General features: G+C 42.1%; 2 protein-coding genes across 5 annotated transcripts in view; one reads left to right on the top strand and one right to left on the bottom strand.

Moving 5' to 3' along the window:
- LOC115376316 (calsequestrin-1-like) overlaps positions 1-26,685 on the bottom strand; it is a 124,083-nt gene that overhangs the window by 58,644 nt on the left and 38,754 nt on the right. For 2 of the 4 annotated variants that reach the window (XM_030075805.1, XM_030075804.1), the window contains one exon: positions 19-200. The exons of 1 other annotated variant lie outside the window; for it this stretch is intronic. The gene's annotated coding sequence lies outside the window, so the exon portion shown is untranslated. Of the gene's footprint in view, positions 1-18; positions 201-26,685 lie in introns of those variants that run through there. One more of the 4 variants, XM_030075807.1, reaches the window with a different exon arrangement.
- Positions 1-26,685, top strand: part of pea15 (proliferation and apoptosis adaptor protein 15) — a 64,421-nt gene that overhangs the window by 3,316 nt on the left and 34,420 nt on the right. The window lies entirely within an intron of this gene.

Genomic DNA, 26,685 nt, shown 5'->3' with positions numbered 1-26,685 from the left:
GTGCCATTGACTCAGCTTTTTGGGCGCTGGCCTCCTCTCCGGCGGTGTGATATCTATCGATCTCCCCGCTCAGAGGGAGGGAAAAGTGGTCAGCGCAGCAGAAATGTGCTTCCTCTCTCGGGTTCACTTCCTGTCTGTGTCTGTGGTGTCGGCTGTCCCCGGCCGCCAGGGGAATGTTTGTGGTTGACTGTTTGCAGGCTCTGAGTCAAACACAGTTTTCGGGAAGATCAGTGTTAAACCAGTGGAATTTGAAACGTCTCCATACAAAACAAAACAAAACAAAACACAACAGCAACGTTTGTTCGATGGAAACCTGCGAGTCAGTTTTTGCCATGGCCTCCCTATGAAACCTGCTTGTCGTCACACATTGCAACTTTATGCCCAAGTCATCAAACACTACAAATAGAATAAAATAGAGTGTAGAGTAGAATAGACGGATGTTTAACAGCTCATAGTTCCTATTTTTCCACCCAAACTGCCAGTAACAACATCCTCACTTCTTCCTAAGAATTCAGAAAGGAGGTTTCACTTTCAGCACATCTGTGTGTCCACTTTGGAAAAATAAACCCCCTTTTTCACAATTTTTCAGCGAAAACATGCAGCTGTTATCGATCTGGATCACCAGCTGTTATCGATCTGGATCACCATTTTGCAGAAATGACATTTTGGTAGCGGGTATGGGCACGTTTCAGCCCACAGGAAGGGATAAATCAGAACTTAATTACAAACTCCTAACCGGCGGCAAGCGACCGCTCATTCCGGAGAACCGCCATGAGCTCTTTCGTCCCTCTCCTCTCTCTCTGTTTTCCCCTCTGGTATAAAACGTCTCAGACCGGCACACCACACACGCTGCATGCAGTTTATTGATGCCACCTCGCAGAATTTCAGTGTATTCACATTTTCAAAGCGTCACCACCCACTGTTTCGAGACGCCTCCGACGTTCAAGGCTGACTTCTGCGGCCGTGATGGCACTGCTATGGATTTTTTGAACGGTGGTGATGATAGTGATATTTTCTGAGCGGAAAGTGCTGATAGCTGATATAATGTCTCTAAATTTGGCCATTTTATTTGTTTATCTATGTTTGGCAAGGCCGAAAAGCCTCTAAAACAGCAGTTAGACCATCATGGGACATTAAAACTCTCCATTAAAACCCACAATGAAGCTCTTTTTGGGGTTAGCTACTCTTCAAGGCATTTTGACCCATGGCATCTCGTAAATGGCAAAGGGAAACTCTGGGATCAATGACTACCTTTAAAATAAAAATGAATTTACAAAAAAAGGAACACTGTATAAAAAAAAAACATTGAATCAGCAAGTCGACATGTTTCTCATTGCCAACCTGCCTCATGTATAAATTATGATCTTATTGTACGTTTTTCTCGTTTCTCATTTCAGTCGAGCCTCATTTTTGCAGAGTGCACCTTTAATTAAAGCCAGTATAATTCACTCGATACATTGATTTATCCATTTAGGTGTAATGACAATGTATGTTGACAGTGCACACAGCTAAGGCTGGGCGATATGGGGAAAAAAATCAAATATCACAATATTTTTGACCAAATATTTTTGATAAATGATCATTAGTAATGCCTGTATAGTAACAAAGTGGGTAAAGGCAAATAATAGAACAGCCTGGAAAATTCTTCTTGCAACACTTACGTCACAATATTATGGTGTCTAAAATCGATATATGCCATTGATATAATATTGATACATTGCCCAGCCCTGCTTTACAGCACGACAAACATTGCAGTGCGTTAAGAAGTGACAGAAAAAGTGTGTGGTGTCCAAACATGCAGGCGCTCAGCTCAGATGTCAGGGAAAATGACACGAGTTTGTCCCGGCGCAGGCGAATTGTCACTCTGAAAGGATCCTGTGCCTGTCATTTCCTGTGGCGGCGTATCCTGTGACGGGCCTCCCGGTAAGAGGAGGGAAAGGGTGTCACTGTCGCTGGATCCCTGTCCTTTGTTTCCCCGTCTCTCTCCTGCTGTGTGTTTATTTACTTTCTCCGCGCGCTCGGCTCTCAGGAAGCTATGTGTTACCGAGGGGTCAGTGTCATTACACCGAGTTACATCACCGCCTCTAATCTGTGCTACAGCTGTTTTCTTACCGCCACCCACTTTTCTCATTTCTATTCTCGGAGCCATTTACAGATTACGCCATTGTAGCGGCTGCCACTATCTAAGTCAGTTCTTTTCCCTCCTACAGTGTTTTTTTTATTATTATTATTGAAAAAACAACTTGATAATATCGGCGTGACATCTGTATCGGCTTTAGAAAGGAAATATTGGTATCGGCCTGAGATGATTTCTACCGATATGACAGCCCGATATGTGAAATAGGTCAAATCTGCCCCGGTTGTGGCTGTTGTCATGATTTTCTCAGGCAGAGCAGCATCCAAGCGTGGTTCAGTAGGATGAGTCTGACAGTTTTGTTGGAAAGAAAATGTCACATGAAAATAAATATGGCGTGTTTTACATAACCTAAGTTGGAGCGGTTTTCTTATTTTGCCCAGTGGAATGTGTACATTTTGACAAGCGTTGTATTTTATGTGTGCTTCTGCCAGTGGGCCTTCACAATAAGATAATAAAATGTTAATTCCACTGCAGGACAGACTAGATGATCTCTATAATTATGTGGAAAAAATATGTGCAGATATCAGTAGAGTTGCAAAATATCGGCAAAAACTCCAATATCGAGCATCCTTAAAAATGATGCAGCCATTCCAATGGGCCAGTAAACACTGCAGCGCCCCCTAGGCCAGTGAGTGCAGTTTTAAAGACACTAGAGTGGAGCAATGACACAAGAGTGAGCGTAGCAAGTAGCGTTTTTAATTGGGTTGCATCGACACTTGGAGATTATTTAGAGATTAAAACGTTAGACAACTCAGTTCAGTTCGATGTTAAAACCAGTTCAACCCTGCCAGTCCCATTGGTGAGTTTGTCATTATAAATTCATGATGCATGGTCAAGCTTTGCTCAAAACCCACAGAATTTTATTTCAGATTCTAGTGGGGATCCCAAAGTTTCCAAAAATACCAAATATATCCTTCTGATTTACAGGGAAATGTGTATAAAATGACGCACAAGACATGTAGATATTTTCTCCCTGATGCAACGCTGCAGCCATAAAACAATGACAGATGCAGAATATGTATGTGACATTGTTGCACATGTTTTTCTCTAACTTTGCAGAGACAACATCAGAGTCCAAGGGGTTAAAAAAAAAAAAAAAAAAAAATCCCCCAACAGAGGCTCAGAAAATGCATGTGACAATTTTTGGCCTCACCCTCTAGGCCCCGATGGAAACGCTGATCGAGATGCATTATTCCCTTAAGTCCCCCTGCAAATTAAATGGTTGGCATCCAAGATATTAAATTAAACAAACATTGTGGGCCAGATAGATAGATAGATAGATAGACAGACAGATAGAGAGATAGACAGGACACAGGATACTGAGAATAGGACTAAGTGGGATGGGGCCAAGGGTGAACCCAGCACCCGGAGCCAAACTTCCCACCCCCACTGCCATAAAAATGTCTACGGCGAACACTGTGTATTGTGCTGCGCTCAAACAGCGAACTGGACACCCGGCACTGGGCCACCAGGAACTGATGTCTTAAAGGGGAATTTGGAAGTTACATCACGGGTTATAATCTGCTGCCTGCTCAAAAGTCTGCCGCTTAAACCAGGTTTCTTTTCTCTTTTTTTTTTTCTATTTTTATACTTTTCCCGATACTATTACAGATTACCCAGTTTCTCAAGGCGTGTGTTGTAAATCCACCTACTAGCAGACTGCCAAAAAAAAATCCCTCTTAAATTATTTAGTCCTGTAATAAGTCTTAAAATCTTGTTTTTCTTCAAATCAGAAAACAAATCTGCCAGGGGAATGAGATAATCCCACTTGTTTCCAGTGCTAACCGACTCGTTTCCAGGCTTCTCTTGAATCAAGTGTCATTTTCTTGATCCTAGTGGGCTGATCTGCCTTATTCTGCCTTGTTTCAACATATTTGGACTTCCTGGCCAATTCCTTGAAAGTGCATTCGAATCAAATGTGATTTCTTCATCCCACACTGAAATTTGTTTTTTTGTTTTATTTTTAAAGGTTGAATATGCCTCTTTTTCGTGTTTTTTGAAGGTGATAAGCCCATTAGACCAGCCTTTAAAACCATTTCTGTGATACTTGAAGAGGGGCTTATGCAATAAACCAATACAATAGCAAAGAATATGATCAGTATACATCTGGGGCACGTGCAACAATATACTGCTACATACATTAAATTAAATTTCCCACTGTGCAACGCGTGCACGCTTCAGTCCATGGGGTTTTTTTATCAAAAGCTCAACCATCCGGACACAAGCCAGTCGGTGCTGCAGAGGTTAAGCCTTTTGCTCTCAAGCTGCAGCTACATGGACACAGAAACCCAGATTTAATCCCTGCAGCAACTGCCGGGTCGCTTGGTAGCTTGGTTGCTGTGCTACAAGTGACGCCTACACGAGCAAAAAGCTACTTTTCAATGCCCTGCTTCCACTCTCGATGCAGTTTACATATTGTAGACGGCCTCAGCTACAGCGTTAGTCACCGTGTGTGTGCACACTCGCTGGAAGAGGTACTGCAGAATGATTTGGCTTGTCTTTTTCGGGTGGAGCAATAATGTAATGCACCAGCAAAGTAGTAAGCATGTAAAAGATGGGAGTTAAGCGTGATTATATTTTGAACTTAAGTGATTTTACTACACTTTGATGGAGGGAGAGAGAGAGAGAGAGAGTTAGAGAGAGAGAGAGAGAATGGGTGTTTCCTCCCTAAACACAGCTGTGTGAGTTTCATAAGCCCAATCTGTCTGACTGGCAGTGTTTCACTGTGGCCAGAATAATGGGTGGAATGAACCAGTAAATACACACACACACACACACACACACACACACACACACATACAGACAGATGTATCTGCACACTTTGGGCAGAAGGACACAAATACGCACATCCAGCAGATGGACTGAAGCACACACTGGCACACATACACACTGACTCCATCTCTCCCTCTCTCTCTCTATCTCGCTCTCTCTCTCTCACACACACACACAAACGTGCATATACACACATGCAGGGGCATGCACACCATCAATCAGGCCCTTCCCCTCGGACCATGTGCATAATCCGTGCGTAGTCAAAATGAAACGCCTCAGTGGGTCTGATTGGATTTAATATGACTTGATTCGATTGAAGCAGAGGGGGGGAAGGGAAGTGGATACACTGTTTTGCAGTGTGTGTGTGTGTGTGTGTGTGTGTGTGTGTGTGACTCTCTCCATGCATACTCTTTGACAGAGTGCGACTCCATCAGGGGCCACCTCAGCGTGTTCGGTCTGTCTGCCCGTCCGTCTCTCTCCCTCACATCATCAGGCTCTGTCGTCAAATTGACTGTGAGAAAGTCCGTGTGTCAGAGTCATTTCCACTCTTGTCATTCCGCGCACGTTTGTGTGTGTTCGTGTGTGTGTGTGTGTGTTTGACCAAACCGGGCTGAGTCTTGCCGGCCTCCCGGGTGCCGTCACATGCTTTGATCCACATCCCGGCAGAGTTCAAGTTGAGTAGAAAACGTCGGGAGATTGATTGGATGTAGTCAGCAGCTCGGCGAAGCCCCTCGAGTCCCTTCAGCGTCTTCAAGCTGATTCATTTCTCATGGGAGCGCGTCTGATACACAATATTAGAGTCCACACGGATTATTCAGGCAGAAATGTACCCTCCACACACTCCACACACACACACACACACAAAGACGTAGACACCAACAGATAGCCTCTGCAGGATTGTCATTTGAGTAAACTTAAATGAAACACTGATGTAAAATGACACAATAAAGACAAGACTTAAGGAAAGAACTAAAACTATCTTGTCTATTTTTACTAAATCAAACTGGATATTAAATGAAGCAAAGTTGGGGCAGCAGTTGGTGACATGAAGGCCGAGATCATTTTGGGAATGTTGTTAACGTCAATTGAGGCAATTTCCATACATATCTAATCACAATCTCCCCGATTTTTCAGTGATGCAACATCTTCTGTTTTGGGGGTCCTATCATAACGAATGATGTGCGGAAGCTGGCTCATTGAATGCAGCGTTTTATTTTTTGAAGTTTATTTTTTTATTTATTTTTTTTGCATTTCTGACCTGCTGCAAAGGGTCCGGGCCAGATTCGAGCCCAGGTCACTGCGATAATAAGGACTTAGCCTTGATATAGTACGCGCTCTAGCAGGTGAGTTACTGGGGTGCCCTGAATGTAAGCTTTATAAGGAACTAGGTTTTGTCTGCTCCAAAGCTAATGAGCTCTCCTATGCAGTAAATAATCTCCCCTGATGCAGAATGTAAGTCTCTTGCTGCATATCAGGTGGATCTGGGCAAGTCTGGGAATGTATTTAGAGGAGCTGCACATAAAAGCCTAATGTTTTCCCCCTGGTCAGTGCTGCCATGGTGGAGGCTGGCCACACACAGAAGGTTCACTAGAGTCCACTGGTTAGTGTTTTCTCCTGGCAGGAGAATAGCCACACCGCGGTTGTTCTGGCCCACACATTGCAGATTTCACAAGAGACTATATTCTCCACATGGTCAATGTGCTGGGTAAGAGAATGGCTTCACCGCGGTGGTGCTGGCCCACGCGTTGAAAAATTTCACATAATGTGAGAATGTCCTTACTCTATCCTAAAATGCACTGCACTGGGGAATCGGCGAGGTCTCCAGGTGGGTGCTCCGTAATGAAGTCCCAGCCGGTGTTTTGTTCTGTGTGTGTCGCAGTTTTGGGGTGAGAAGATACCTACAGCCGCTCCGAGTTTCTCTCAAGTTGAATTTTCTGACTGAAATGAAGCGAGCCTGCGAGGTAGTTCAGGCAGTCGACCTGAGTTGCTTCACCATCACGTGACCTAAACTTGCTCAAGACACATCAAACGTTAAATCCCAATAAGACGGTTTAATTAAACCAACCAAACCCCACTTAAATCAGACTCTAGATGCCACATTTCATTGCAATGCGCCAATGACATGTTCACGTGAGTTGTCTGACTGAAACGTCGTTAGTTTTGTCTTTCTGTTTAAGTGCCGGGTAAAAAAAAAACAAAAAAAACAAAGGAAAATTAATTATGCATTATATTTGTTACACCATGCTCGTTGCAGCCATATGCAGAGTACCACCACCACCAAAAAACACCCAAACTGGAACAAAAACTAATTAAAAACCTAAGTGAAACTGCCGAGCCCACGCTGAAAACAAAATACAGCTTAGCTGGAACTGAAATTAAAATTGGGAACTTTCAAGAAAATAAAAGCGAATGAAAAATAAACGATAATAACCCCGGTGTGCATGTGTGTGTGTGTGCGTGTGTTTGTATGTGTGAGACAGTCAACTTTTTGGATGATTTTGTCATTCAACAGACGAGGATTCAGCCTGCGGCATCATGGAGAATCTGGCAGTGCCTGTCAGGGGGTCTGGTGTGTTTGTGCCTCTTCATCTGCTATTTGGATGATGACGGAGCTGTTTCTCTCTCTCTCTCTTTCTCTCTTTTTCTCTCTCTCTCTCTTTCTCTCTGTGCACACAACGAAGAAGCTCATGCGTGGGTGGAAAGTATGGGTTTATAACAGTTGCTCTGATGAGCCATGAGTGCCTTGATGAGACACTTTGTGTAGCTGAGGTGATTCAGAGCTGCAGTCACTTTTCATGGCTCCCTGCATTAGACATGAAAACGACCAAATGCTCCCCTCAGTCCACAAACAACTGTTTGAGCTAGTACGACGGTCGATTTTGGCCCGTGTCGTTCCATAGATATTTTCCTTGTTCTTCGGCACCGTCTGTGCCCACACTCTAGGTCAGACAGTATCTTTTACTTTGACCTTTGCTGCACTTAGCATTATAGGATAAAGAATGCCTTACGAATCAGGAATGATAACAGCTAACAGACGACCTGACCCTTGTGAATGAGGCTCGTGAGCTCGGTCTCGCTGTGAAAAATTGTGTTGCAGAATTTCTGACACTGCCGGATCTTTATCAGCTGTCGATTTGTACTCAAGAACAAAGATTTGGGTTGTTTTTTTTCTCATGAGCTTGAGTTTTTGTCAGCAGTTGTTTGAACACGGCAAAATTCCTACAGTCTGTAAAGGCCTTAAAGACTCACTCGGCTTAAAATCGTGGTCTTTTGCTAGATTTTTTGCTCCTATAGTGATGTATTCTATGAGCTACTCTTATCATCGGGCATTGTTTTTGCTTTATGGTGGTCAAAACATTGCATACTCATAGATATGTTCATACTAAATGAAGGCAAAAGTGTAAGACATTTTAAGGCAGGAAGGATTTTTCATGGGAAAAAACACTTGAGTTGAGGTTTTAAGGGTTTAATCAATGCCCGGAATGGGTCTTTTAAAAAGCTGCAAGTAGTTTTGATGAAATGCCCCCTGATAATCCCTTGAATGCTGATTTTTGCTTCAATTTCTGCTTCAAAGTTAGAATAAACATTTTTTCCATACTGTACGACAATGGCCCATAGATATTCAGTATCTTTTGGTTGCAGCTAAATCACTATTAAAACTTGGTAAAATATTCAAACCAAACATGCTGTTATTTTATGGCCATCTGAAAGAAACCATCTAGATGATACTGTGCATCATTTTGTACACATTTCCCTGTAACTCTGCAGGATGTATTTGGTATCTTTGAGAAACTCGGGGTCTCCAATTCAATTTTAAATGGAGTTTCGTGAGTTTGAACGAATCTGAGCCGCACAGCATGCATTTCTAATGACACAGTCACTGCTGGGACCGAGGGAGGTGAAGACGCCATAAAGCTAAATCCTGTTTACCGTGTGCGTTTCCTGATTTGTATCTTTTGTGGTTTTTTTTGTTTTTTTTTCTTCACACTGCTATCTCCACTGTGAGTATCCAACCATGTCGTCTGCATCTCGGAGAAGTGCATGTCCTTCCTGAACTCATCAGCCGAGGCGCAGAACGTGTCTCCGCCTGCCTCGCTGTTGTTATCTCCGTCCCGTTCTCCGGCTGTCGAATCAGCCTCAGGAATCGGGCTAACCTTGCTGCCACAGAGAGGAAAAATTCACCTAAACATGGGCACACACACGTGTACCTTCACTACGCCTCACCTCCAACTCATGAAATGTTACGCAGGCGTCCACCTTGCCCTGTGTATGTTGTTTATGTAACCCTCTGGGGACGGACGTACCTAGCGCTGGAGGTACTGCAGCTTGCACTAATGCATTGTGTCGCTGCACAAATGGCAACTAGAAGGTTTTATGTAATGGCTGTTTCACAGTGTTTGTGCAGAAGCTAAATCCTGGATGTACAACAAGCACCCCACGGGCCACATGTGTCCTCCTGTTTCTGAGGTTAAATCTGGTCCTGCATCTCTTTCTGGATCATCTGCAGTGAACACCGTCCCAATCATGTCACGTACTCGGCACAATCCCCGTCTAAATGATCTCAAGGCTTGGAAATCCCTCTTTCATCGGCACCTTTTTTCTTATCTTCATCTCTGCTTTGTGAATGAAGTGGATTTAATAGGTGAAATCATTAAGGGATCGCAGCTTTCACCCACATTCACCTGGTCAGCCTGTTCACAGAGAGAGGCGGTGCTTTTATTTTATGCGCCATAAGAAGCGCCAAAGGCTGATTTATGTTTCTGCGTCAGTCACCGTTGCCATGCTGAAGGTGTCGACGACAGTGAAAGCATTCATCAATCTGCATTAGTGATCAGTTTGTGCATAGGCTGGTGAAACCCAGGATGGTATGAATGAACGTATTTGCTGGCCTCCTCAGCTGCAACACGGTGGGAAAAGTACAAAGAGGTTCAGCAGACCAAATCACGGCTCTTGTGGCCTTGCGTCATCGCACTTGCAGCTGCATTTTTGGAGAGGTGCAGGAAAACTAGGGCGGAAACCTCTGCCGAAACCTCTCAACTGCAAAGCTGTGATGGCACTTCGACAGAGAAGTATATATTGGCCGGTAACACTTTACAATAAGAGTACAACAATTAACGTTAGTTAATGCTGTAATGGTTAATTAACTGTTAGTTAATGATTATTATGGCATTTACTAATGTTAATAATATCGACAATAACCCTTAAATAACATATAAATTAATACCTTAGCATGAACAGCATTAGTACATGATTTTTAGACACAGCAGTTAACAGTTAGTTAACTGTTACTTAATGTTTATTACCTGTTACTTAATGTTTATTACGGCATTAACTAACGTTAATTGTTGTACTCTTATTGTAAAGTGTTACCTATTGGCCTTAACCTGTCTCAGGAACCCCAACAACCTCGACTTTTTATGTGCCACACTGCACTTGGGACTTGCTATGTATTCAAGAAAGCATATTCTTTAAATGTAGCCACTGCAGGATCACAATTTTTACCTTTTAAAGAAAGGTCTGCACATACTGTAGAGAAAGATGCAAATCCAAAGGTTGTAGAGAAGCATGACAAAACCTGAGGGAGGTTGCATGATGTGTGTCTAAATGACAAGAGGCACATTGAGGAAGTAAGTCAGGAGGTTGTTAGAGGCATTTGGAGCAGAACGTTGCTGTCCAGTCAAAACAAAGTACCACATCCTAAATATCAACTTTTCAGAAACTGAGAAAAACAGTTTTGTCTTAAGCACAACTGCATTTTTCAGTTTATGTAATTACTTGGTAACACTTTACAATAAGAGTACAACAATTAACGTTAGTTAATAGAGTAATAAACATTAAGTAACAGGTAATAAACATTAAGTAACAGTTAACTAACTGTTAATTAATGTGTCTAAGAATCATGTACTAATGCTGTTCATGCTAAGGTATTAATTTATATGTTATTTAAAGGTTATTGTAGATATTATTAACATTAGTAAATGCCATAATAATCATTAAATAACAGTTAATTAACCATTACGTCATTACCTAACGTAAACTAACGTTAATTGTTGTACTGTTATTGTAAAGTGTTACCAATTACTTTTGAGAGACTTTAATAACCCCAAAGGCTGTAGAACTTTCTGAACCTGTAAAGGAGAGGGTAAATTCATCAAAAATCCTTAAAGTTGGAGATACACAGTTTTCATTGGGCAGTGATGGTGGGAAGGTCAGGATTACAAGGCAAGTCAAAGCTGTGGTTCTCTGCATCTGTTGCCTCAGCTCATGTGGTCATGGACGGTACATGAGACAGCTACACAAAATGTGGAGAGCGCGTGTTCACTCGGTTTCCTCGGCTTTGTTTTGTTGCTTTCGGTGGACGACGTTTAAGAAAGCAACCGTAACCCACGGAAACCGGAAATAGCAGCAACCAGATTTCACAGTACAACAACAACAACAACTGTGGTGAAAGAGCAGCTGGGGGAATATGAGCTCCCACAAGCAGTTTTATCATAGCTCCCGCTGATAAGAAGAGAAATGAAACGGTTTGTTTAATCGAACCAAGAGACATGAGGCGAGATGGAAACACATGAACCAAACTGGAAAGAGCGAGGAGAAGCTTTTCCCACAATGCAGCTCAACCCAATGCATGGTTTTTCACACACTGCGGGTTTTCATACCTCAATATTTATTCCATGTAGAGATAGAATACACAATATGACGATGGTGAAACAGTGAAAATTAAGCAGTCTTCAAAAAGCAGCATAATGATACCAAATGGACGTTGAAAATGCAGAATTTTATTGATCAGAGCAGACCAATCACTGTCTTAGGCCCTAAATTTAATATCGTCCATATCACTGAGTTTTGAGATACTCATATCTTGCATGTTCATATCTAATTAACAATATGGTAATGATATATTGTTCAGCCCAAGTAGTCACAGTGCCAAATTGACGTGTGTGTAGGCAGTATGTTCTTGTTTACCCAAATCATAACTGTAACCTTAATTTAACCCTAATCCAAGCCCTAACCCTAACCTTAACCGTAGTTATGCCAGCTTCAAATTGCACAAATTCAATGCAACAGCAACATAGGGAGTAAGTTAGCCAGCAAACAAGCGTCTACTATTCTCAACACAAAATCAATCAAAGATATCAGAGGTGAGATTGATCCGTTTCTATCCAATCCAATCCAATCCAATCCACTTCCACTTTACTTTCGAGGTTAACAAACACAAGGTTTCCAAAGTGCTGCACAACAAGATAAAACACAACTAGATAACACAATAGAAGCACAATAAAAAGGTGAAATACACAATAGGATAAAATAATAAAATAAAATAAACAAAATAAAATAATTTAAAATGCACTGCCACACAAGATAAAAACATGCACATATACACATAAGATCAGAAACTCATAAAATCAAATAAAATCAAATCTTTTAACCCCATAAAGCGATTTGTATCATATCAGTATCATATATGATACACATTTTCAATTCGTTTTCAGTTTAATCAATACTTGACCAAAATACTGTCGTATACCTTTGAACACTTCCCCTGTTCACCCTGGACCATACCATTGGCACTTCAAGTACATATCATATATCATACACCAGAAAGGTCATGTAATAACATATTTTTTGAATTTCTTTTTTTATACAGTGGTCCCTCGTTTATCGCGGGGGCTACATTCTAAAAATAACCCGCAATAGGCGAAATCCGCGAAGTAGTCAGCTTTATTTTTTACAATTATTATAGATGTTTTAAGGCTGTAAAACCCCTCACTACACACTTTATACACTTTTCTCAGACAGGCATTAACATTTTCTCACTTTTCTCTCTTGTTTAAACTCTCAAAGTTCAAACCTTCGTAGAAAAATAAGTCCAGTATTATAGAATGAACGCATTCTGTACTGTACAGGAGACACGGCACGGAGGAGATTGACTGACAATGAGCTACAGTCCCTTAGCCAATCAGGACGCAGAACACAATGCGCGGGCTCTCCCTTAGCCAATCAGGATGCAGAACACAATGCGCTGTTAAAAAAAAAAAAAAAAAAAGCATGCAAAATTGCACTAAAAAAAAAAACTGCGAGGCCACGAAAGGTGAACCGCGTTGTATATATATATATATATATATAGATATATATATATATATATATTGTTATAGGACTAAATAAAGGGTTCAATTTAAAAAAAAATGATATTTTCTGCCAATTCTTTCATAGTTCAGGCTTTATAGGGTTAAATCATTTCTAGTCCGAAGCAGCACAGAAGTTAACCGAGTGCCTCCAGTGTGGCTGCCAGAGGGCGTGTTACATCACCTGCAGGCCTCTCTGCTCTTGTCCAGTTCAGTGTTTGAACAATTTCATCATCTTATCCATGCATTCATCATGGGGGTCTGCGCAGCGCTGCTCGTGTTGTGTTAAGTTAAGTCTCTGGCTGGTGTTTAAGAGTTTGGGCGGACGGAGAACAGGCGAGCGCGTTTTTACCTCGGAGCTTCCGGCGAGGCAGACCACTTCGGTCGAGTAAAGTTGTTATGCGGTTGATGAGAAGGCATCGCCGGAGCGAGGGAAGTCAGAGAGAGAGAGAGAGATGAAGAAAAATCGCCCAATAACCCCTGTATGTTCACAGCACATGAAATCTCACATTAGGAGGACAATAAGGATGTGCAATCGCGCTAATGGCCGCTTTATGGTTGTATTATATAACCGGTAATTTGAGTCAATTCTCACCCAAGGAACTAATTAGTGTTTTGTTTTGGTTTTTTTGTTGTTGTTGTTGTGTTGGGAAAAGCACTAATATCCTCGAGTATGTTCTCCATTGTGATTATGGGCACTTTGATGCAACTGCCCATTGGTACTCCAGCACTGCACATTGCATTACAGTCACATAGTAACCTCTCTTGTATCATTGCTATATTATATTGATGTTTATGTGTGAAAAGTCCATATCTAGAGAAAGAAACTGATGCTTTTTAATTCCTGCCAGTGTATTTTCAAGATACAACTCGAGGGGTTTCACAGGTTTGTGGAGCGCAGGGGTGATAGAATTTTTTTTTTTTTTTTTTAATGCAGTTACATGGTTTTTTGATGCCGCGCCGTGTTTCCGTCAGTCAACAGGTAGCGCAACACGGCCATAAACACCTCCTTTGTCCCGTTTCGCCAGTGGGAGCGCTCGTTTAACTGTGAGTTATCGCTTCAATCAAGTGGAGGAGAAGAAGCAGGGCCGCATATGGAGTCCTGGAGCGACTCCGTCTGCAGTTTATTATTGCTGAGCGCCACAGCAGAGGCATGAGACGGGGGAGAGAGAGGCGGCGGCGGCAGGCGGAGGCAGGCGGGAGAGGCGCGATCACTTAGACGTCTGGCATCACCTCGAACGCGGGGTGATTGACTGAGTTTCATTTTCTCTGAATTACACCGTCTTCCTCCCCGGGACCCGTGTGTGCTTAATCCACTAATGTAACAACAGACGTCTGAGCGAGCGAGCGAGAGAGAGAGAGAGAGAGAGAGAGGCAGACGGAGATAGAAAGAGTAATATGAAATTTTGAGTCACGCAGAGCCAGGGACGGGAAGGAACAACTTATTCAATCTCTAATGGATTGTTTATTGGGTTGTAGCTCTGACCCATTTATATCTGTGTCTGAGCACTGAGGCGAAGTGTGTGTGTGTGCATGTGTGTGTGTGTGTGTGTCAGAGAGGTCAATGGCTCCAGTGCAGACAGGCGCACCCCACAGTCCCTGACCGTTTGACACCACGTCCCCGTCAGTGAAAGAGAAAGGGATGCTGCCATTAGAGATCGCCTCCCCTCCTTCTTTGCGTGTGCGCGTGCGTCTCCTCTCCCGTCTTGTTTCCCCCCCTCGGCTCAGATGATGTCTGTAACTGACGATGACTCAGACTTGCACCCCGTCCCTCCTCCTCCTCCTCCTCGTCCTCGTCCTCCTCCTCCTCGCCCTCCTCCACTTTCTAAAAAAGAAAGGCTGTCTTCTGAGGCTCGGAGCAGCAACTTGTGTGTCTAATGGCAGTTCGTTTCAGGATCGGGGCAGACGTACCCTCCGCCCCCGCACCTTTTCTTTTCTTTTTTTTTTTTTTTGCTTTCTTACATGTGAGGCGTTTAGCTAAAATGCTGATGGTACTCGATTATCGGGAGCGACTTGCAGCAAAAAAAAAAAAGAGCACATAAAACAACCTTCCACTCCTCTGTTTCTTTCCCTACGAGCAGTCGGTGATGAGCGTCAGCCATTTACAACAAAGTGGCGGCAGCTCTTACAATGTGATTCATAGCAACAACAAAAAAAAACAAGTGTTTTTAGGTAAGTCCTTAGTTGAAAACAACATTCTTACACACTGATTCATGAAACATTCAGGATTTTTTTTTCCCTAAACATTCACAGATTTCTCAATGGATTATGGACAGGATCTGCCTAATTTTATGGATTATAGACATCATAACCATGGTTACACTGATAAATCACTTTGTCAATATATCAAGCTGATACCACAGTAGATTATCAGCCATGGTTGCCAGAAGCATGGGGCCATTTGCACCTTAACCCACTTCACCTTCCTCACACACTCATTTTTATCACCATTTCCCCGCAAATACCCCTATATTACAACATTTACGGTACAAAGACATTACAGTCATTCCCATCCACTCTAAGACATTAGGTAAATATTTACATTTTAATCCAATCAAAGAGTCCAATAATCTACACTGTAGGGATGTGAGCGTGTTGAGAAATCTCTAAACATTTACTGGCAATTTTCTGGTGTGTACATGCATGTAGAAAAGAAATGAAAATTGCCAGGTGTGTACAACTATATGACCATCAGATTGATTATCATTAATAATAGTACTCTTTTGTTGTTGTTATTGTTGGGTTTGTTGTTTTTGTATCTGTCTTTGCCTGATAGTTTTCCGCCAACAACACCGTCATCTGATGCCAGTCACAGTCCATGGAAGTCGCATCGCCTGTTTGTCCTGCTGTCCAAAAAACCTTCCAAAAACCCAGGAAAAACACTCAGCGTTGGCCAGCTACCGTAAAAGTTGACGTTAGCTGTAGCTAGGCTCAGTGTTAACTCAACTCAGTCAGTGATCAGTGAGTGGCTGAAGCAGAAAAGTCATGAGATGTTGTGTTTTCTTGCTGAAAACACGACTACGAGGCTTCTGTGTGCGCTAAAGCTGGATAAGTTACTGTGAGTTTTCTCTCCGTGGAGCAATGACATGCAAATCAGTGCAAAAATGCGAATAGACGCAAATTCGCAGTGGGTGATGCCAATGTAACTTCTCAATTTGAGCAGAAGATTCACAGCCATATTCGTATGTATCCACGATGCAAAAACTCGCTTCATGTTTGGTCTTAACACACGGTTACAGCGGGCTTTACGGCAGGTAGCCCCTTCCTCTATTCCCAGTGCTGTATCTCCACACACACACACACACACACACACACACACACACTATTTGCCTCACACACTTCTGAAACGACACCTCTGTTAACCCTGCTGTGATTTTTTAAAAACTTTCTTAAGACATTTCATTAATTTATTAAATTCTTCAATAGAAATCTATCCCCGCAAATCATTTTACTGTTGAATCGCTTCAAATGACTTTTAACCCAAAAGAATTTCAATAGTCTTGCTTTGATTGGACCAATTTATTGCACCCTTTAAGAGTCCCACAATGGCCTATTCACTATTCCAGAGGCTTTTCCACTCTGATAAGAACAAAATGTGGTGGAATAAACAGAATACTTGTAAATATGGGCGCATGAGGATGTTCAGATGTTTAATGTGCACCGTGCGAAATCGCCCAGGGTCAGTTGAAGTGATGAGTAGCTGGACTCCAAAGACCAAAAACGTGGAATAAGCATGAAATTTGATTTGAAATTGATCAGTCTACATGGTTCATGCTTATTCCACAGTTTTGCCAGACGAGTCACTTCAACCCTTGGCAGCCCTTGGCAGCGTTACACCTGTGCAGATACTCAAAACTACTGTAGGACTTGGGTGTTGGCTTTAAAGTGCCCGCATCAGTCAAACCGCAATTTCTAACACTCAGACGTTTTTCTCTATCGTTTTTGGCAAGTGTGCCGACCGTCTGTGCTGCAGTGTAATATCCTGGTCGGTGAAGAAGGTATTTGGCGTGGGGCAGAATTCACGGCATGGCAGGAAAATCTGAGGCAATCCTGTTGGGCCGTAACACAATCTAGAAATGTAAGGCATCCCCTGGCTTGTAACTTTGTCTGTCCTGCAATCACTGCGACGAACAAAGAGGCATAGAATTGTTATTACGTAACCCAAAGTCTCAGATGGGTGCTTGTGTGCGTCTTTGCCCATGTGTGTGTGTGTGTGTGTGTGTGTGTGTGTGCCTGTGTATGTGCGTCCGACCCTGTGTAACCCTGAAGTGTCCTTTAGAGAGACACTGAACCCGGCCTACCTAGAGGCATCTCAGAGGGACGTGCAAAGACAGAAAAAAAAAAAGAAAAAAAAAAAAAAAAAAACAGAGCAAAGAAGCAAATTCCAACAATGTGGTAAATAAATGCTTTGCATTCCTAACGCAGAGCCAGTTTGCAGCAGGGGGTGGGAGGAAATAACTTAAAGGCATGTAAAGATTTGTCAGCTGTGGTTGGTAAACACAACATTCACACAGTTGGCCCCTCCTCCCTGGCTAAACTAACCAGCGGCAGCGAGATTTCAGGTAACACTTTACAATAAGAGTACAACAATTAACATTAGTTAATACCATAATAAACATTAAGTAACAGGTAATAAACATTAAGTAACAGGTAATAAACATTAAGTAACAGTTAACTAACCGTTAACTAATGTGTCTAAGAATCATGTACTAATGCTGTTCATGCTAAGGTATTAATTTATATGTTATTTAAGGGTTACTGTAGATATTATTAACATTAGTAAATGCCATAATAATCATTAACTAACAGTTAATTAACCATTACAGCATTAACTAACGTTAACAAACGTTAATTGTTGTACTCTTACTGTAAAGTGTTGTTTATAGACAATTTTCACTTGATACAAATTAAAACTGTCAAAAAAACAAGTTATTTCTGAGGTGATCATGTCTTATTTAAAGTTTAATGAGATATTTTGACTAGAAATAAGACATTTTGACTTGAAATAAGACAAATATTCTTGGTAAGATTTTGAGTTTTTGCAGTGCAACACACACTTCTAGTGGCTCATAAGTCATGACTGAGTGGGATTATTTTAGTATGAGTCTATGCATTGTTTCTGAAGAAAGTTCCCTTCATTCTACCATAATAATAATGTACTTTTCTGTGTTATTTCACTTGACACTTGATATTTAAGTGTCTAGCTAACCCAATCATACTTAATGTCACTTCATATGATTCATGATTGGCAGAAATTCGCAGAGGCTACATTGCTTTTTCTCTAATATTTCATTTTAATGTCTAAACTTGTCATTTTTAATGCGAAGCCTCTCTCTGAGCTGTAGGTGAAGCTCTGGGTCTGGAAGGCTTGCTTGATTGACTAACTTTGAAAATACGCCCCTGGCAATATGGCGCAGTGCTGCCAGTGAGGTGTTGATCCCTCTTTTAAAATGCAGGGACTATTGACTATTGATTTGTGTTTTAAACATCACGTCGTAAAACACCAGGCGCTTCTCTTCTCCGGTCAGCAGGATACAGGATGCCACAGGATTTATGTTTTCTTTTGTCTTTTGTTTTCTACTTTTTTTAACAAAAGTTGATGCAGAAGATCCAGTGCTGGGCTGTCAGCTGTGCCCCTTGTTGATCCGCCAACCTCAAGTCCACACACACACACACACACACACACACCAGCTCTCGTTTAGAGCTACTTAGTGCTTTCCTCCGAACCCCCTGCGTTTATCCTCCCTGTTTTTCCCCTCCTTCCTCCGTCTCTCCTTCCATTTTCCCCCCGCTGGGCTTTTGTCGCTGGAGGAGTGAGCCGGCTCTGCTGCACCGTTGTAATGTGGGAGGCTTTTGGCTCTCTCGTCAAAAACAGGCCCGGACCGGAGAGGAATAACGCCGCTTTTACTTTTCACCGACAAAATCCCCTCGTGAAGCCGCGGCTCCTCTGCTTCTCTGTTTCTGTGAGGGCGAGAAAACGCAGCAGAAGGCCGCCGCGCTCCTCCTCCTCCCGCCGCCGCGCCGCCGCCGCCACCTTTCCTCGCTGCTTTTCAGACAGAGGAGCTGTGTGAACGCAGCCGGGGAGTCTGGCCCAAGTGCACTTCATGTGAGCATGTGTGTCCATGTGCGCGTGTGTGTGTGTGTAGGTGTCCGTGTGTGTGCGCTGTGGCCTGTTTGTGCGTGTATTTTCCTAACTTTATGCGTGTTTGCACGCACGTGTGTCTGTTTGTGTGTGTGTGCGCAAGTATTTATGTGGGATGATGCCAGTGTGTATGCTTTAGCCTATCCGTCGGTATGTGTGTGTGTATGTGTGTGTGTGTGTGTGTGTGTGTGTGCTGCAGCTGTAGCTCTTGTCCACTCTGTGAGGCGAGGTTATGGCATCCTGTTCCTTTTCCTTGCTGCCTCTCCATCTGGAGTGGAGCCAGCCTCAGTGAACTGTGCATTACACTGTTATACAGCCCCATTATCACTGTGGAGAATGCCGGCATCCGGACCAAGGCCTGCTCTGTGTGTGTGTGTGTGCGTGTGTGTGTGTGTGTGTGTGTGTGTGCAAGCCTGTGTGTGTCCATGTTTAGTTTTTGTACCTGTGTGGACTGATTTGAGCTGAATGCGTGAGACAATTTCATATTTAAGGATGTGCTTTGCTAAATTAGACAAACTGTTTACGCATGCATCTGTGCATCTGTGTTTGTTTATGTGTGTGTGTGTGTGTGTGTGTGTGTGCGCGTCTGCTGTCATGTTTCTTTGCGCATGTTGTATCCCTGCGTTTGTGAGGACCGGTTGTGCTCATCAGGAGAGCAAGAACATTTTGCTGGTCATTATTTTTTTCTAGGTGCTAGTTTAGAGAGGAGTTTAGGTTCACTGTTAAAGGGACAGTTCACCTTTTTTTTTTTTTTTTTTAATTTAGTCATTATCTACTTATCCCCGTGCCAGTTGAAACACAGGTGAAGTGTCTTTTCTAGCACACCTCTCTGGCAGCTTTTTCAAAACAACTGAAGTCAACAGGTGCCACTTTTTTTAAAGGTCCAAACAGGGCAAAAAATAAATAAATAAATAAATGAATAAAAATAACAGAATTTCTCCGTACAGCTCGTAAAGCATCGTCCAAGTCTCTCAAAGACAAAATGATTGCATCCTGAGGGGAAAAGATTGATATGTACACCATTTTTTTTCATGCAGATCTTCACTATAGCACCTAGTAATGTGCACCCAGGCCTCACACATCCACGTTCAGCTTGACAAGAACTTGTGAGAATAGTTTGTGCAAGCGCTCTATACCACTCATGCGGCATGATCCAAGTCGTCCCAAGGCGAATGAGCTGAATGAAGTAAATTTCTTGTCATTTTTTGGGTTGCTAAAAAGCTGAAAAGGCTTTCAGAAGTGAGCCAGATAATTCTCTGTGCATTGCGTGGACAAAAACGTGCACCGGGGTAAGGTTATTGGGTGAACTATTCCTTTAATGTTATTAGATCAGATTGGATTTTGGATTTGGATACTGTTTTAGATTAGATAGAGTTAAAGGAAGGCATGGAGCTGGCAGGTTAGGGTGAGGATGGGCGATGAGGGATCGAGTTTGTCCAGTGGAGAGTCCTCACAAGTATCGTAACAGAAACGTGTGTGTGTGAGCGTTTGTGTGTGTGTCCATGCTGTCTGCGTTTCCACCCTGACAGGCGAGGAGGAGCAGCTGCAAAGGCAGCGATAGGCAGATTGAATAAAGCCCCGGGTCACAGGCTAATGCCTCCACATATGCCTCAGACTCGCAAAACGCCGCAGCCCAACAATAGGCGAGAGAAACATGTTGTCCAAACACGGCGTTCACACGTCGATAACGGCTCGGGAGAAGGTGAGAACGTGCGCGCGTGTGCAGGTGTCTATCAAGCCACGGCGCCGCAGATGCAGATACAAACCCAGATAGAGAGTGAAAAAAAAAACGCACACACACAAATACACCTACACAATGCGGCAGTGTGTAACACGCGCGGGATGGAGTGCGGCGCGGTAGCTGGAGAAAACTGTGGGCTGTCGTGTATCTGGCAGACTTTGACGCTCCGACATATTAATTCCCGTGAATCAGAGATGCTGGAAGATAACGGAGCTATTTCGGTGCACTCCAATCACCAGGAACCTTCAAAATACATCGCCTCGCTGCCATGATATGCAGACATGACCGCACATACAAGACTTTCTCTCTCTCTCCTTTTTTGTCCAAGTGCTCGAGCAGCATTTTTCCATGTGGCCATTTCTCCATCTGGGATCAGGCAGGAGCCAAACAGGAAGTTGTTTTTTTTTTTTTTTTTTTTTTTTTTTTTTCAGTCAGCCGTTTGTAGTTATTATGCAAAAGTGCAGTGTGCAAAGTGAGTGGCAAATAGAGCCTGCGCTATCAAAGTCATAACGGGGGCTTTGTCAACTTTACTTTGCATGCCTGCGTTAGTGATTTTAACTCAGTGTGTGTCACTCGCCTGCGCCGCTTCCTGTATCACATGTGTTTGCATATTGAAGTGATAGTGAGAGAGAGAGTGAGAGAGAGAGAGAGAGAGGCATTGAGGGAGTGTTTGTGCGGTGGAGGCGAGCCAGTTTGAACTTTGTGTTGTTTTCTGGGTGGAAAAGCTTTGAAATAGGATGATGTCAGCCAAGTCGTGGCCCATGCTGCACTCTCTTTCATCCGCCGCAGTTATAAAGGTCCCTCTGCTGTTTAAAGGGCGCCCGACACGGGAATATTAACACTGAGCACCCCATTCAGCTTTTTTTTTTTTTTTTTTCTCGGATGTTGCAGGGTTCAATACGTGCTGTTTAACCTGAAACACGCTGTTTTTTTAAAAGCAGTAAAAGTGCGACTTGCTCGCCGTGCGTGGCTAAACGTCTCCTTTTTCCTGCAGGATTTAATGCAGCATCTCTGCTGATAAAATTAAAGAACTTCGAGATCCGCTAAGCTGAAAAAAAGCCCGTCAGCGATGCATGACACTTCAGACCCACACTGTCAGAAATCAGAATAAGCTACCTGTTATGATGTTTAGTTTGTGAGCTTTTTGTTGTTGTTTTTTGTGTGTGTGTGTGTCAAAATGACCAAAAAGTCTCCCAAAGAAAAGAAAGTATTTTCCATGAAAAAAAAGTCGAAACATTTGTTCATGTCCCTGCTGTATGGATTTCTTAAAAAGCATAATGTCATCTGAAAAGGTTTGGAAACAGTTTTTTTCTTCTTGTTGCTCATGCTTTTATTTTGTAAATAGCCACAGTGTCACAATCTTACTAAAACTGAAGACATTTTTAAATCCTTATGTTTTAATCAAAATAATGTAAAAGGCCAGTAACTGGTTGAATGGCTGAATTACATTATTGTTGAATATTTCTGTGTGTGTGTGTGTGTGTGTGAGGATGCGTGTGGTGTCCATGTCAAAGACAAAGTCACAGAGAAACACAGATAACAAGATCAAGCGGGCAGAAGTCCAGGACCGCATGTCACAGATTTTGCAGGATCTGGGCTTGAGACTTGGAAAGAGAGGAACGTGGGGAAAAAAAAAAAAAGACGAAGAAGAAGAAGAAGAACGTGTGAGATTATGTGAGCAGTGAACAGAGGGGAAGAAGAAGAAGGAGGGGAGGCGGGAGGGAAGAGGAGGGGGTGAATGGAGGGAAGAAAGCCAGGGAGAGGTGGGGAAAAGGTGTTGGAGGCTGGGAGGATGTGAGAAAAGAAAATGAGAAGAGCGTGTGATTTCTTTCTCTTTTTTCTTTTTTTTTTTTTTTTTTTTTTTTTTTTGAGCACTGTTGCTGATGTCACCGAAATCATCACGTGTCCTTTTCGCCTTCCTCCTCAAAGACAAACAAAGAGGCTTAGTGAATTTCAGCACAGAAAAACCCAGCAGGTGTTTCAGGCCAATATAAAAAGAACTGCAGGCACATAATAACACTCAGCTTGTGAATCATGAAAATCTCCCCAATACATGATTTCTATAATTCACTTCATCTGAACACGTCATTTAGTCTCATCCTCAGTGGTCAAATCTTGTTTTTTTGTCATAAGAAGGTAAAAATAAACCTGCCAGCGCGATGACATGACCCTACTCATTTCAAATGCTAATCAACTCGTTTCCTGTGTTTTCTTGAATCAAATGTCATTTTTTTGATCCTTGTGTGGCTCGATCTGCTTTCTTCTGCCTTGTTTCAACATATTTATACTTGTTCCCACTGAAACTGCCCTGGAAACAAGTGGGATTTTAAAGATTTGAACACTGAAGATGAGATTAAATGACTTGTTTGGGCGGAGAGTTTTTTTTTTTTGCAGCAGCAGCAGCACAACACATGTATAAAGCGTAATTTGCATGACGACAATGTGTCCGTACACCCTTGTAAATACATTACTGTATGTGCATCGAGTATAATTAGTCACAGTAATGACAATGTGCACTTAACACAGCGGCTTTTCAACAGGTTTGTGCAAAAAGCCATTATGTAAAAACAGATTCCAGACAAACTGTTCCACTAAATGTTGGGTAAGATGCAAAAAGTCAGATATTAGAGAAACTATTCTTCTAAATTTGAAGTCTGAGCTGATTTGGCTGACTGTAGGCTTCTCAAGCAGCTTTGATGAACATGTATTGGTTTCTGTAGCCTGCATCAGAGTCATGAGGCCGGTCAGTCAGTCAGTAATATAGTTTGAGTAGTGAATCGTGAATAGTTTTCCTGTGGCTGTCTTTGAAGGTCAGCATTTTCTGGACAAACAACAAAGTCAGCAGCCATTATATCTTCAAAAAGCATTGATCACAAACTGCACTTTTTTTAATCCCATCATTTAATGTAAAAATCCAACCATTCCAGTACATCCCAGGTGTTATTTTGCACCCGCTTTCCCTCAACCCGCCTCCTTCACTTCTACTTAATGTCCTACATTTCCCATAAACCAGGTGTGTCATGCATGTACTGTGAGAGAGCAATGGTAATTGTGATAGAGAGCATTTATGATTATATATGACTGAAATGGAAAGAAACAAGCTCTTTATTTCTTAAGGACTGATAGCAAAACCTGGCATTTACCATTTATGTTTTAGATCGCTGAATTATTATTATCTAGTTATTTTCACGATACTTTGGTACCAAGTCGATGCCAATAGTCCAAAAGTACGACTGTACCTATGTTTACATGGCACCATAGGTACTGGTGTGGTGATATATTGGCATCACGACAACCCTAATGACATCATGTTCATGTATCGATGGGAATAAGGGGGAAAAAAATGCACCAGCAAACAAAACAGGTCCAGAAAAGCAAAGTTACATTGCACACATGAGAGTGATTTTTTTAGGTTAAAGGGAGCAGCAGGTTTTATAATCAGCTTTTCAGGTGAAAATGATGATGAGTTGCCGCTTCACCCCCCCCGCCTCCTGAAAGAGGAACCCGTCCTGTAAACTTTAACCCGTGCAGGAAATGAGAGGCCATTAGTGGGACAGCTCTGCCATCTGGCTCTCATCTTCCCATCGGGAGTCGGGCTGCGAACTCGTCTTCAGCACAAGTCGCGGTTTGCCGAACACACAGCCAATCAGGAGCTGCAAACTCCCATCGCCCTCCCCCTCCTCCTCCCCCTTCGCCCTCACTCAGGCCCTTCACCGCTTCTCTTTTTAATTCTCTAACTCATGCAGCTGCCACTACACACACACACACACACACACACACACACACACAACACACACGCAGCCAGACACTGTCATCAGCTGATCATAAGAGACCCAGCCAGACTCCAGTTTGATTAATGAACAGCCAGTCAAAACATCTAACGTTCGTTTACATGTTTAAATTTTCGGCTTTTAATTGGTCTCGCCCACCCACCTCCTTTTTTACATTTATGGCAAAAACGACAATCACAATTATTTGACTAAATGCCAGTATTTAAGTAGTAGAAGTTAAAAAAAAAAAAAAAAAAACTCTGGAGAGGGATTTTCCTTTCTAACCATTTGTAACTTTGTGCTCTATATTGTAACACTTAATAACATTATTAATAAATTGTAAATGAATAGTTAATTAAACTCGAGTTAATAGTTGCTTAGAGTTAAGATAATTAATAATGACTACTTATTACAAAGTACACATTACATTTACATTTTATGGTTGCACACATTGTAACATTTTATATACTTTATTTAGTATTTGTGTTAATAAAAGTATGTATTAACCATGTAATCATTTGTTACAACTATATAATATCCATTGAATAATGTTCATAGGTGGCTTACAAGTCTTACAAATATATCTGGTAATCATTAGAAATTTCATAATATAGTATATGCAGTGTTAAATGTGTGCAACAATAAAGTTAATAAATAGTTTGCTGTGTATTAAGTATTCAACTATTAACTTTTCATTAATTTATCATATCATAGAATTTATCATTTATTGATGATGGTTGTTATAAAGTGTTACCCAGTGTATTGTAAGATTTTTATAGGATTTTTTGGAAGATTTTTCATGTGTGTGTGTGTGTGTGTGTGTGCACTGCAGCCCCAGTGTGCCCACGGGAATCAATAAAGTTCTCCTGCCACTGCCAATATCAGGCCGATCCATCCAGTTTCGCTTTTCGACATAACACTCTGTGACCTTTAGCGGAGGTGAAACTGCAAACACGACGGACCCGCCATCCCCAAATTTAATGCGTCACAAATCACTGAAACATGGAATACCGCGGTGCAATTATGTGTGACAAACTGGGAAACAAATTGAACCGGCTAAAGCTGGGTTTAGTCATGTCAGCCCACAGCGCAGAGCCGCCACGAAAGGTCAATATGACCCCCGACTCAAGAAAATTATGTTCAAATTCATGTTGGAAAATAAATAATAAGAGCTGAGCATATTTTTTTCTGAGGATGGCTTTGCTGCAACGCTATATATAACAAATTTTGCAAACAGTGACACAGCATATTAGGATTATCAGCAACAGCAGAGTCGCCTATAAAGTGTTTTAGCGTAATTTATTTGTGCATTTATCATCCACAAAGGTGTCTTACACACACTTTGTCGGCTGTTTGTGGCGGAAACCCTCTTGTGTGTGAGACTGAAAGGCCAAACTGGGTGAAAAAAAAAAACGTATTTCAACAGACTCACCAGCGGTTGAACCAGTTGAGATGAGGTTAACTTTTCTCGACAGACATTTTTATAACAGTTTTATAAATCAGCACACTCATGACTCATTTGTATTTGTTAGGTCGAGAGTGGTTGCTTAGCAGTGATGCTAGAATATATATGTGGACTTTCTTCAAGTTGTGGGGGCGAATGAATGTAAAGGAAATAAATTATATTGGGAAAATACATCTTTTTCAACTATATATTCACTAACTCAAAATACAGGTAGATTTTATTTTCTCGGTTGCAAATAATTTCAAGGATGTCAGTGTTTTTATGTATTTCTTATTGAATCTGCTGTAGCAGGTCAATAAAACAAGGACATCTCAGGAGACAGAGAGCAGAAGAGTCTGATGTGCTGCTAATGTGGTGGATGCACGTGAGCGGGAATTGGAGCGGAGCGCTTTCTTCGCCGCTTTGTAATTGAGATTATTAGAACGAATAAAACGCTGCGCTAATTGAAATGCACTGGAATTAGAAAAGCCCAAAAACTTCAAAAGACGAGGCAGGAAGGCACAAGTGCCCTGCAGAGTCTTGCATGCGGTGA

Source organism: Myripristis murdjan, chromosome 18 (assembly GCF_902150065.1).
Source record: "Myripristis murdjan chromosome 18, fMyrMur1.1, whole genome shotgun sequence".
In the NCBI taxonomy this organism is placed as follows: Eukaryota; Metazoa; Chordata; class Actinopteri; order Holocentriformes; family Holocentridae; genus Myripristis; species Myripristis murdjan.
Note: the sequence above shows the minus strand (reverse complement) of the source record. Positions and strands in the feature narration are given on the sequence as shown.